The sequence below is a fragment of the Hemicordylus capensis genome, chromosome 3 (genome assembly GCF_027244095.1).
Source record: "Hemicordylus capensis ecotype Gifberg chromosome 3, rHemCap1.1.pri, whole genome shotgun sequence".
Taxonomy (NCBI): Eukaryota; Metazoa; Chordata; class Lepidosauria; order Squamata; family Cordylidae; genus Hemicordylus; species Hemicordylus capensis.
Genome location: NC_069659.1, coordinates 52,352,259 through 52,363,188, shown reverse-complemented (window position 1 = coordinate 52,363,188; position 10,930 = coordinate 52,352,259). Strand labels below are relative to the sequence as shown.

The following is a 10,930-nucleotide window of genomic DNA, read 5'->3' as shown; positions in this document are numbered from 1 at the left end:
TGCATTGCATCTCACACCAGTTATACTGAGTTCAGAATGCTGGCTTCACTGTAAGGCTACCATCCTATGCACACTTCCTAAGGAATGTCCCATTAAAATAAGTGAGTAAAATATGTGTAGAATTGTTCAGTAATATTAGAAACATGGGCCTGGGTCCTTGCTCCCTTGAATGGAGTTCCAGTCATCGGCTGACATCCTGACTAATGAAGCACTTGTGCAACACGAGAAACACCGGTGTATCACCAGTGCTTTCAAAGAGTTCCAGATTAATGCTTCACTGGTGTTAGTGCATGTGTATGGGTAAAGTCAATAACCTTCCTTGCCCCAGGAGCTCTCTGTAATATGTCCCTGAGGGCTTTGTGTCCCTCAGGGACATATTTTTGGGTAGTACAGAAAGCTTCCTCGGGAAGGGAAGGATGTTTTGAGAGAAATGTGCCCCTACTGCTGAGCCAAAAGCTGTTAGCTGAACATTTCAGAAGCAGCAGTGCTTCTCATGTTGCACAAGTGCTTCATTAGTCAAGATGTCAGCCACTGAATGGAGCTTTCCCATCTACCTCTGCCTGCTGTGGCCCATTTCTCCGATTGAACTGCCCCACCCTGCAAAATCATAGGATAATAGAATTTTAAAGCTGGAAGGGATAGTGGAAGTCCTTTAGTCCAACTCCCTGCTTGGTGCAGAAATCTGCTACAACATAACTGACCAATGTTCTTCCAGCCTCTGTCTGAAACTCTCAAATAAAGATGCCCCAGAGTGGCATGGGTTGTGGCGTGGGGGCGGGCTGCAGCAGAAATAATTGCCAAAACCTGGAGGCCTTGCCTCATACAGATGCAAGTGCCATTGCTTGTACCCTGTAAAATCAACTAGCAGTAATGTGTTAGTCCTAGAACATGATTGACTGTAGAGAGAAGATAAGAAAAGGAAGGAGATGGCCATCTACCACATTACCAATGCAAATATTCCATTACAGTAATCTACAAGAGCAGGGCAAGATCTTACATCCTCACTTAATGGTCCTCAAACTGTAGAATGGGTTGGGCTCCTCTGGAGAAGTGCAAGGAACATGAAAGAAAACATGAAGAGCCAAGGAGGGAGAAGATGCTGCAGCAGGTGGTGCCACAAACCCTTTCCTCCCAGGCAGCAGAGGTTTAGCATTGAAGCCACCAAAATGGTTGACCCTTTGTCTGTCTTCTCCTTTGAACCATGCAGCAGGAGAAATATTATCCAAAAGCTGAAAAGGAGGGGAATCCTTCAACTTGGAGGACCCGGGGAATGGTCTGAGGACATATGATGAGGCCACATTTAGAGGAGAGCTGGTCTTGTGGTAGCAAGCATGACTTGTCTCCTTAGCTAAGCAGGGTCCACCCTGGTTGCATATGAATGGGAGACTAGAAGAGTGAGCACTGTAAGATATTCCCCTCAGTGGGTGGAACCGCTCTGGGAAGAGCAGAAGGTTTCAAGTTCCCTCCATGGCTTCTCCAAGATAGGGCTGAGAAAGATTCCTGCCTGCAGCCTTGGAGAAGCCGCTGCCAGGCTGTGAAGACAATACTGAGCTAGATAGACCAATGGTCTGACTCGGTATATGGCAGGTTCCCATGTTCCTATGTAATCTCTTCTGGAGAGGAGAGCTGGTCTTGTGGTAGCAAGCATGACTTGTCCCCATAGTTAAGCAGGGTCCACCCTGGTTGCATATGAATGGGAGACTAGAAGAGTGAGGACTGTAAGATATTCCCCTCAGGGGATGGAGCTACTCTGAGAAGAGCAGAAGGTTCCAAGTTCCCTCCCTGGCATCTCCAAGATAGGGCTGAGAGAGACTCCTGCCTGCAGCCTTGGAGAAGCTGCTGCCAGTCTGTGAAGACAATACTGAGCTAGATAGACCAATGGTCTGACTCAGTATATGGCAGTTTCCTATGTTCCTATGTTCACATTGCTGAAGTTAAACAGAAGGAGGTCTGGCGAGTGCCTGGATGGGAGGCTGCCTGGTGGCCACCATGTCCTCCATGTTGTGTTTCACAATGGAAGGTAGGATGTCAACTGAATACTTTTCCAGAGAGAGAGAGAGAGAGAGAGAGCGAGAGAGCGAGCCTCTGCAATGCCCTTTCCTCTAGGAATTGCATAAGGGAATATCACTGCACCCTTCTTTAGGAAGTCATTACACCAGTCTCTAACCCCTGGTGGCACAGTGGTAAAACTGCCGCCCTGTAACCAGAAGGTTACAAGTTCGATCCTGACCAGGGGCTCAAGGTTGACTCAGCCTTCCAACCTTCCGAGGTCGGTAAATGAGTACCCAGAATGTTGGGGGCAATATGCTAAAAAATCATTGTAAACCGCTTAGAGAGCTCCGGCTATAGAGCGGTATATAAATGTAAGTGCTATTGCTATTGCTATTGCTATCTTGCTTGGTCTACCTGTACAGCAGACAGAAGTTCTGAGGTGGTAGAATCAATGGACCTGATTCCCACCTTTTTGCTGCATGCTGTTGTGGGGTGGGAAAGGACCTATACCTACAAAATGTATGGTATAAGACAGTTCCTGCCTTTGGATGGCCATGCATAGAATTTTTTCTCATCTGGCACCAGCACACAAGATGGAGATTATGTGGTATTTCCACTTATATTAGATAATTTCATCCTGCTATTGGTTACAAAGGAACATAGAAAGTTGCCTTCTACCGAGTCAGACCATTGGTCCATCTAGCTCAATACTGTCTACACAGACTGGCAGCAGCTTCTCCAGGGTTGCAGGCACGAGTCTCTCTAGAATCTTGAGATTCCAGGGATGGAACTGGGAACCTTCTGCATTCAAGCATGCAGGTGCTCTTCCCAGAGCACCCCATCCCCTAAGGGGAATATCTTACAACCGTGCTCACATGTAGTCTCCCATTCAAATGCAAACCAGGGCTTCAAATGCTAGACCCCTGCTTAGAAAAGGGGACAAGTCATGCTCTCTACTACAAGACCAGCATGTGTTGCTGGAGACTTTGTCTGAAAGATGGGTGGCCAGAGTCAGGTGATCATCTCCAGCACACAGTGTTGTTTGCAGGAAATACATACAACACATTTGTAGATTACACTGTAAATATATAGGACCATCTGTTGCCTCTTCCACATTTATGTATTCAAACTTTCCTCAAAGGCAGGCAAGGTAAAATACTGATGTTGACAATATCATGTGATCTACGCTCAGAAGCAGATATTCTTAATGGAAATTTTTGCATTGTTGCACCATGAGAAATGAAAGGAGAATCCAAAATAGAAATGGTCAGAAATAAAACACAAGAAAAACAGTAAGAACTTTGCAAAATGCAATCGTGCTCTCTGTCCACATAATCTCTCCCCTTAGATTTGTGAATCTAAGATACGAGATGTGTTGTTCTTTATGAAGTGCCAATGTTCAGCATCTACCCTTTCAAAAAGAAGTTGTCTGAAAGGCTTTGTGAGGTCTTAGAATAATGAACAGCACAATGGAAGATGGAATGTTGCCTGAAACCATTGGTTAATAAATATCCATCTTGACAACTGGAGAAATCATTAATGTCTTCTGTCTTGCAGTCAATAAATTAGACGAAAGGAAGAAGAATTGCTTCCAAACGGGTTGTGCAGAATAAAAAAATGTTACCTGTGGGGTTTTTAGAAATCCACTTATATAATAATTATAAAGATTATGAAAAAAACGCAAATACTTTTTTCCTCTTTTTTCATGATGAATACAAATGAAAACAATTCAGAGGTGTTGATTTTTATGATATGTAACAGTGGTTATCTAATTTACCCTTTTCTTGTACAGGAAACCACTTAGGATTATATCAGAGTTTTTATTAGACAGCTACATTCATTTTTCCCCCTGCCCTTATGTCAGCATTATCTTCGTGGCCATTAGCTATTTGCTAATGTGGCTCCAATTACCTTTGCCTTCCCTAACCCCTTTCTATGGCTGACTTTGAATTCCTATAGTGATTCATTCCCCTTGACTAACTTTTTGCTTCTGGCTTGAAAAAAAGCAGCTTTATTTATGTATTTATTTTTATTCCTGCAGCTGGGTATCTTTCATTTGGCAAACCTGGATCCCAATCCTAAAGAGGGTGACTTAAAATAAATTCCTTTGAATGCATTGGAACCAGCTTCTGACTTAGGGCCATTTTGCAAATTGTTACATTATTTTATGTACACCAAAGATGTTTCAGGGTACAACTAAAAACATAAAGTGGACTGGGAAAGTCAAAATAGACAGTACTGTCTTAGATGGATCAAGGGTCTGACTTAATAGATTGTGGCTTCCTGTGCAGATCCTTTTAATTGGAGATGCCAGGAAATGAATCTGGGACTTTCTGAATGTAAAGCACGTGTTCTACCTTTCATCTTGTATGCAATGAAATTAATGGAAAAGCCCTAGCATCACACCATCTTTATGTTCTGAAAGCAATCCTTTGGTTAATCTGAATATTGAAGAATTCCACACAACGCTAAATCGACAATTGTTCTCTAAAACTATATTAGTTTTTTAGAAACATGAAGGAAAAATATATGCCACCCATATATATGAAATGAAAATGTCTCTGGTGGTCTGAATCAATGGGAACATAATGTGTTGTCATTGTTTAGCAAGAATAGTGAGTGTCCAGCGATGTAAGGCAGGGACACAAACCACAGCGTTATATCAGTTTTTCCGGGAATAATTACATTAGTAAAGCATCACTGTGTTGTTCTGTTGGACCTTGACTAAGGAATTCAAATTCCACAGAAGAATTGGTAAATTAACTGGTTTCTTTTCAGGGTTTTATTACACAGCTCCCTAGTAGGGTTCATAAAGTAGGCCTGCAGCAGGGTAACTCCTAGCCAAGGGAAAAGGGGAAGGCGGGCAGCTGGGTCGTATTTATGGGGACATGACACAGATAATTGATTGTTTCTTAATACAAGACAACCTAGTTTGTGTCTCATAATCTCTATTATTGATTAGACTAGTTTCATAATTATTATTTATTTATTATTTATTGATTGATTTGATTTGTATACCGCCCTTCCAAAATGGCTACATAATAAATGTGGGAAGTATCTATCCTGGTGTTTTTCTGCCCTATCCGTTCTGATTAATTAAAGTGTGTTAACTGGTACCTCTGAGGCCTTCAGCAAGCTTGAGTATGTACACTGGGGGAAAATTCAATCACTGTATGGAGAATGGGTTTAAAGAATCAATAGTCTGCTTTTGAACATCCTCAAATGCAAGAAGAGTGATTATGTCTTCTATTGCCAATCCCCCTAAATCAGAAGAACGGGGCTTTTACATCATAAGGAATTGGGAGAGAGAGAATTTGGATGGGGTGAGCATTGAGATATGAGCGGCATGAAATGGGGTGTGCGCAGTCTAAAGGATGGGGAGGTGTGGTGTTTGCATCTGCATCAAAATGTTTGTACAAAAAGGTGGACAAAAGCCATTTTAAAATCGAATGCACACTCTAGTAATCAAAGACGGGGCTACTCTGGGAAGAGCATCAACATGGTTGTATGCAAAAGGTTCCAAGCTCCCTCCCTGGCATCTCCAAGATAGAGACTCCAGCCTGCAGCCTTGGAGAAGCTGCTGCCAGTCTGTGTAGACAATACTGAGCTAGATGGACCAATGGTTTGACATATTATAAGGCAGCTTCCTATGTTCCTAAGATGGCCCAATAAAAGAAATTGTCTACTCTTCATTCAACCATACTTCAGTAGTGTGAGATCAGTTGGCTGCGTTTTTATTGATCTGTCACTGTTTTTATTAGCCTCCTGGAGACTTGTTTGTGATGTTGGGATATAAATCCTAACAGTGATAAATAAGATAAATTATACAGTGTTCCATTTCCAAAGGGGGAAAAAGAACATCAGTATCACAGTACTGATGTGCCAAAATCTATACTAGGGATTTTTAAGCTAAATATATCAGGAGGCTATTCCCCCCACCCTTGGAGTGGCATGTATCCTCCCTTTCTCCATTCCCTGAAGAACAAAATTTACTATCCCAGTGGCCTCTGGCTACTGCCTGCCTTGCTCCCTCCCTGCCCACCTACTTTGAACAGCAGCTCCTCCCACCTGCACTTAAAAGTCAACTGCATGCTACCAGCAGCTGATCAGAGCACTTTCTCAGTGTTCCAGTGTGGTGAGCCAGTGATCGCCTCTTCTTGGATCCTGCACATTTACTCAAGGTAAGACTGCTCCTGTCTCAAATGCTTCAGCTGCATCCAGATGTGTTGTGGCTGCTATTTTCAAGAAAGGAGTAATGCTTGGTTGGTGGGTAGGTAGGGGCTTTTCCATTGACAAGTAGCAAGCTGCTGTTTTAACAATGAAAGAAGATTGCTTAAATTACTGGGAAATATATAACATCTGTGTCTGCAAAAGGCTGCTTTTCCTTTCAGTAGTAAAAAAAAATTATATGCCTGGAAATGTTATTTCACATTTTATTGTGTTTTGTATCTTAATGAAAGAAGCTCAGTTATCAGCAAGAGGAGTGCTCTTTAAGGAGTCTAAAAAGTTTCCTTAATACTGGGACAGGCCCTGTTGTTGGTGTATGTGCAGTGTGTGCAGTGCCTCACCATGTCTTTTGGAAAGGGCATCTTTTACACATTTTACTGCTTTGCAAATAAGGAATAGTTGAATTGTTGCCTTAGGGAAGAAACACTAATCAGGTGGACGTTTGGCACTGGGGGCAAATTGTCAAGCTGGGTATCTTAAGAATGTATTTCAAGAGAAGATTCCGTTTCCTGAAAATACAGAACAATATGCCAAATATCTTTTGTGAACAAATTGCACTAGGTTGTTCTGAAAACACCAGAGCTACAGATCCTCCCCTTTCTATCTATGTCTTGGAAATCCTTTCAACAGGGAAAGTGATGTTTACATATATCAGCCTCAACAGAAAGAGTGTCAGTGCTGGCAAATCAAAAGCATGAAAAGCAGAAGTCTTTGAAAGCACTTCTTGTCTTCACCTCTTCAGCTATCTGCCGAATCTGTACAGAAATGCATTTGATTCATTAGTGTCAATTTCTCTCATTTTGAGTGAGCCCAGGCATTTAACCACATAGTTAGTTGCATTTTTAAAGAAATTCCATCATATAAATCCTAATCCAAGAATGTCTGCAGAGTGTTCTGAAATACAAGTGATCAGGAATTAGTTCTGTGTAAGAAGCAGCCACTTTCCTTACCAAGGGGTGGGGGGTGGGGGAGGCAACTGTATCACTTGATACATAACATTTCTGCATTCTTTAAGGTGGATCCATGTCACTGAATTCATTTTCTTTGAGCAATGCTTTGCTATTATGGAATGTTATTTCCTATAGCTTCTCTATATAAATGCAACATAATAGCCTTGTTATGTAGTTAGTGGGATGCCATAAGCTCAGCATTAATCTAACTGGAAGGATATTTGATATAGTAAGCATTATGATTGTATTTGTTAATATAATAAACATCTGAAATTTTATCTCGTAGTAGCAGGAAAAAGTCCAACCAAAAGTTACATAAGTGTCTGATGTCCTCTGAAATTGCCATTAAAGTAGAGAACATTTTGCTAAGCTTCATGCTTAAAGTTGGAGAGGAAAGGGAAAATGTTCTTTTTGGAAAACAAATGCTGTAATTCTTTTTAAAAAACCAACAAAAAAAACAAGACAATCTTAATAGGTTTTGGCCCTTGACTGGTATTTGCACTTTCTTGCTAATTAGAGATTTCCCATCAAGTTTTAGTCTATAAAAAAGAAAAGAAAAGGAAAAAGAAAAACAAGAACTGGAAAGGCTATATAATTTGAGGAATGTTATCTGAAGAATTCAGGTTAAAATAAGATCCTACTGTGAAATTCCATTTATCATGCAAGTTTTCCTTAACCAAATATTTCTGAAAATGTACTTCAAGTGGTAATCCCAGAAGGAAACGTTTCACAAAATGCATTTAACACAGACTAGCTGCATGTGTTGAAATTCAGAGGCTGCTGTGAAATGAGTTTGGCTTTTGCTTTTGAAACATTCTCATGTATGGTGGCAGATATTGTTACCCAACAGGAATATTCCTCATACAGGCTAGAATCTCCTGCAGGTGATTTCCCCCCCTCTATTTTAAAAATAGGTCAAAAGTTCAATCAAGTGTAGCTTGGAACTAGCTAGGGAAAGTTAAGGACAACTGAGTTTCAGAAAAGGTTATTTCAAAGAGTGAATTTGGAACTTCTTTTTAAAAGTCCACTTATTGCAGTATTGGAACTGAGGTGTGTCTGTAGAGAGAGGGTGATGCCAGAAAGATTTTTCAGTTTCATCAAGGAAAGAGCACCTTATAAATTTATCATGTTGTAAGAGAATTACAGTCTTTGTGATTAATCAGCATTCCAGTTGAGCACAGAATCAAAAAGAAAACCAAAGTGGTAATCTGCATAAGGTTACAGAGATTTAGGAGTAATTATACTAATAATTATAACATAATTATACTACTACTACTAATAATTATTATTATTATACTCCACTGTACAACATTTCTGTGCTGTAACATAATTGTATACCTTTTGCCTAAGATTTGAGCCATTTTTGGAAGGGCGGTATAGAATTCGAATTAATAATAATAATAATAATAAGAAGAAGAAGAAGAAGAAGAAGAAGAAGATAACATGATGCTGCCTTCTACTACCTGCTTTATACTCTCTTTATACCACCCACCCCTCTTTGCCTTCCTTCTGCCCTCTCATTTTAAAAGTATGAGAGGAAAGGAGGAGAAATGTCCTATCTGGATGCCATAACGCTCTTGTTATCATCATACATCAGCATTCAGAGAAAAATCAGCCATTTTATTGTGCCATACAGAAACTTTGTTTCCACTATGTATGATGCGATAAGCTACTGTTTAAGGAATTATTTGAAATTATATTTTTAAATTACAGCTTTCTTGTTTGTTAGAAGTTCTGCTAACTCCAAATTGCTGGTAAGCATTTTGAATAACAGAAAATCAGTGCCACTTCTGATTGGATATTTTCTTAGCAGACTGTTATATGATGAAGCACATGGTACTCAGATGAGCAAATCTATTCATATTTCTTATAGTTTACACCCCCTTACACATGCATACACACCACCTAATTATTTAGATAGAAATCTTGCTCTGGTCATATAGTTGTTCACCTCAGGTTGTTCCACTTTTTACTTACGGATGTTTTACTGACTGATTTTCTTAATCTGACTTCCATTTCATTTTGTCAAGGAGACTATTCCTCTAGATCAGATTGGTTGTTTACCTGTCAATGCTTCTCACTTTCACTGTGATGGAGCTTCCTTGAGCTATCCTCAATTGCCTTGTTAAATTGATTTCTTGTTCTGTAGGCACCCACAGGGCCTGGTTCACCTTTGCTACTGCAGTGCGTGCCAGAGGAGTTCCTTTTCTCCAGCTTCATCTTCTTATGTGGCAGCAAAGGGCCTCAAAGTGAGAGCCCAGTTTCCTCACTGGCAACTCCCTAGTCACTTCTTCACCTGACTGAAGGCTTAGAGAGCTAAGGTTGGAATTGCTCCAGCCAAGACAGCTTACAAAGCTAAACTTCTCTCTTTTTGTATTTCATATCCAGTAATGGTGTGCATTCATTTTGAAACAAATTCAGTTAAATTGAACAGCCCATTCAGTTTCCCACCCCTCATTCATTACAAAACCAATACAGAGAAGTTTCCAAATGGCATTGGTGACATATATGCCTTTCACTTCATTTCCCCCCATTCAGGACCACTATTATTTTTTAATAGGGAAGGGATTTACTTTGTGTAGAAAAGTGGCAAGCTTTTTTCTATTTAAAAACAGTTTAAAGTTGAAAAGGAGCAACAGATCTCCTGGCAGCTACGTTTGGTGGTGGTGACCATTCTCCCCCACAATGCCCTAAATAAGAGTCAGTGTGGTGTAGTGGCTAGAGTGCTGGACTAGGGCCGGGGAGACCCGAGTTCAAATCCCCATTCAGCCATGATACTTGCTGGGTGACTCTTGGCCAGTCACTTCTCTCTCAGCCTAACCTACTTCACAGGGTTGTTGTGAGGCTCTGGGCTCCTTGGAGGAACAGCGGGATATAAAATGTAAAACATAAAATAAATAAAAATAAATAAAATGTTGCTTCAGTCCAGGGCATTTTGGGGGAGATGGCTGCCTCAGATAAACAGAGGGTAACACAGAGACCAGCAGTGAAAGAGGCAGCTAACTCAAAAAATATGCTCGCTCGCTCAATATATTTCTGTTGGCCCAACTCGTTTTGAAAAGCTGGCTTCTTCAGGGAAGCTTTGCCATGGCTCTTCAACTTTAATTAGGTGTTGTTGTTTTTAAGTAGGGAAAAAGGCCACTATTTTGCTATGCTACAAAGTAAGTCCTACTCTCCTGAAAATGAATGAGGGTCTTAAGCCTCAATTTTCGTTATGAAATGGTTTTTAATAAATTAATTTTAAAAATCTGCTTTGTTTAAATAATGAAACAAAAAATGCTTGCACATCTTATTACCAAGCCCTGTGCTTTGATCACACCCAAAGCCAATTTGCATGGTGCTTCTGCTAACATTTGAAGCTGCCTTATACTGAATCAGATCACTGGTAACTGAACAGATTATATGAAGGTCCTGTAAGTCAGCTGACAACTTGGCTGCCACACATGATAAGATTGTCTCACTGTGATTTATGTTCCAGATAAATGTTTTTATTTAGTTCTATTGATTACATCCATTTCTGCTATTCTTTCTGGAAGTTCCAAGTGGCTTATATGAGGCCAGTGTGCAGTCTCCCATCAAGGCATTGACCTCTTTGACATCTACTTAGCTCTGACAGCATCATGTGTTGCAAGTGATTGTTCTAGTGTCCTGGAAGCTATTCAGGCCACCATAGCCTTAGGGTTGCCAACTAGGGACTTTTATAGAGAACATGTGACTGTTTGGGGAACCAAATAACCCTCTTTTTGCATTATTATTATTAA

The 10,930-nt window shown here is 40.5% G+C and overlaps 1 protein-coding gene across 2 annotated transcripts in view; it reads left to right on the top strand.

The window, feature by feature from the left end:
• The first annotated feature begins 6,123 nt into the window (after positions 1–6,123).
• Positions 6,124–10,930, top strand: part of COL8A1 (collagen type VIII alpha 1 chain) — a 193,813-nt gene continuing 189,006 nt past the window's right edge. Inside the window, exon 1 of one of the 2 annotated variants that reach the window (XM_053310907.1) lies at positions 6,124–6,173. The gene's annotated coding sequence lies outside the window, so the exon portion shown is untranslated. The remainder of the gene's footprint in view (positions 6,174–10,930) is intronic. The other variant, XM_053310910.1, reaches the window with a different exon arrangement.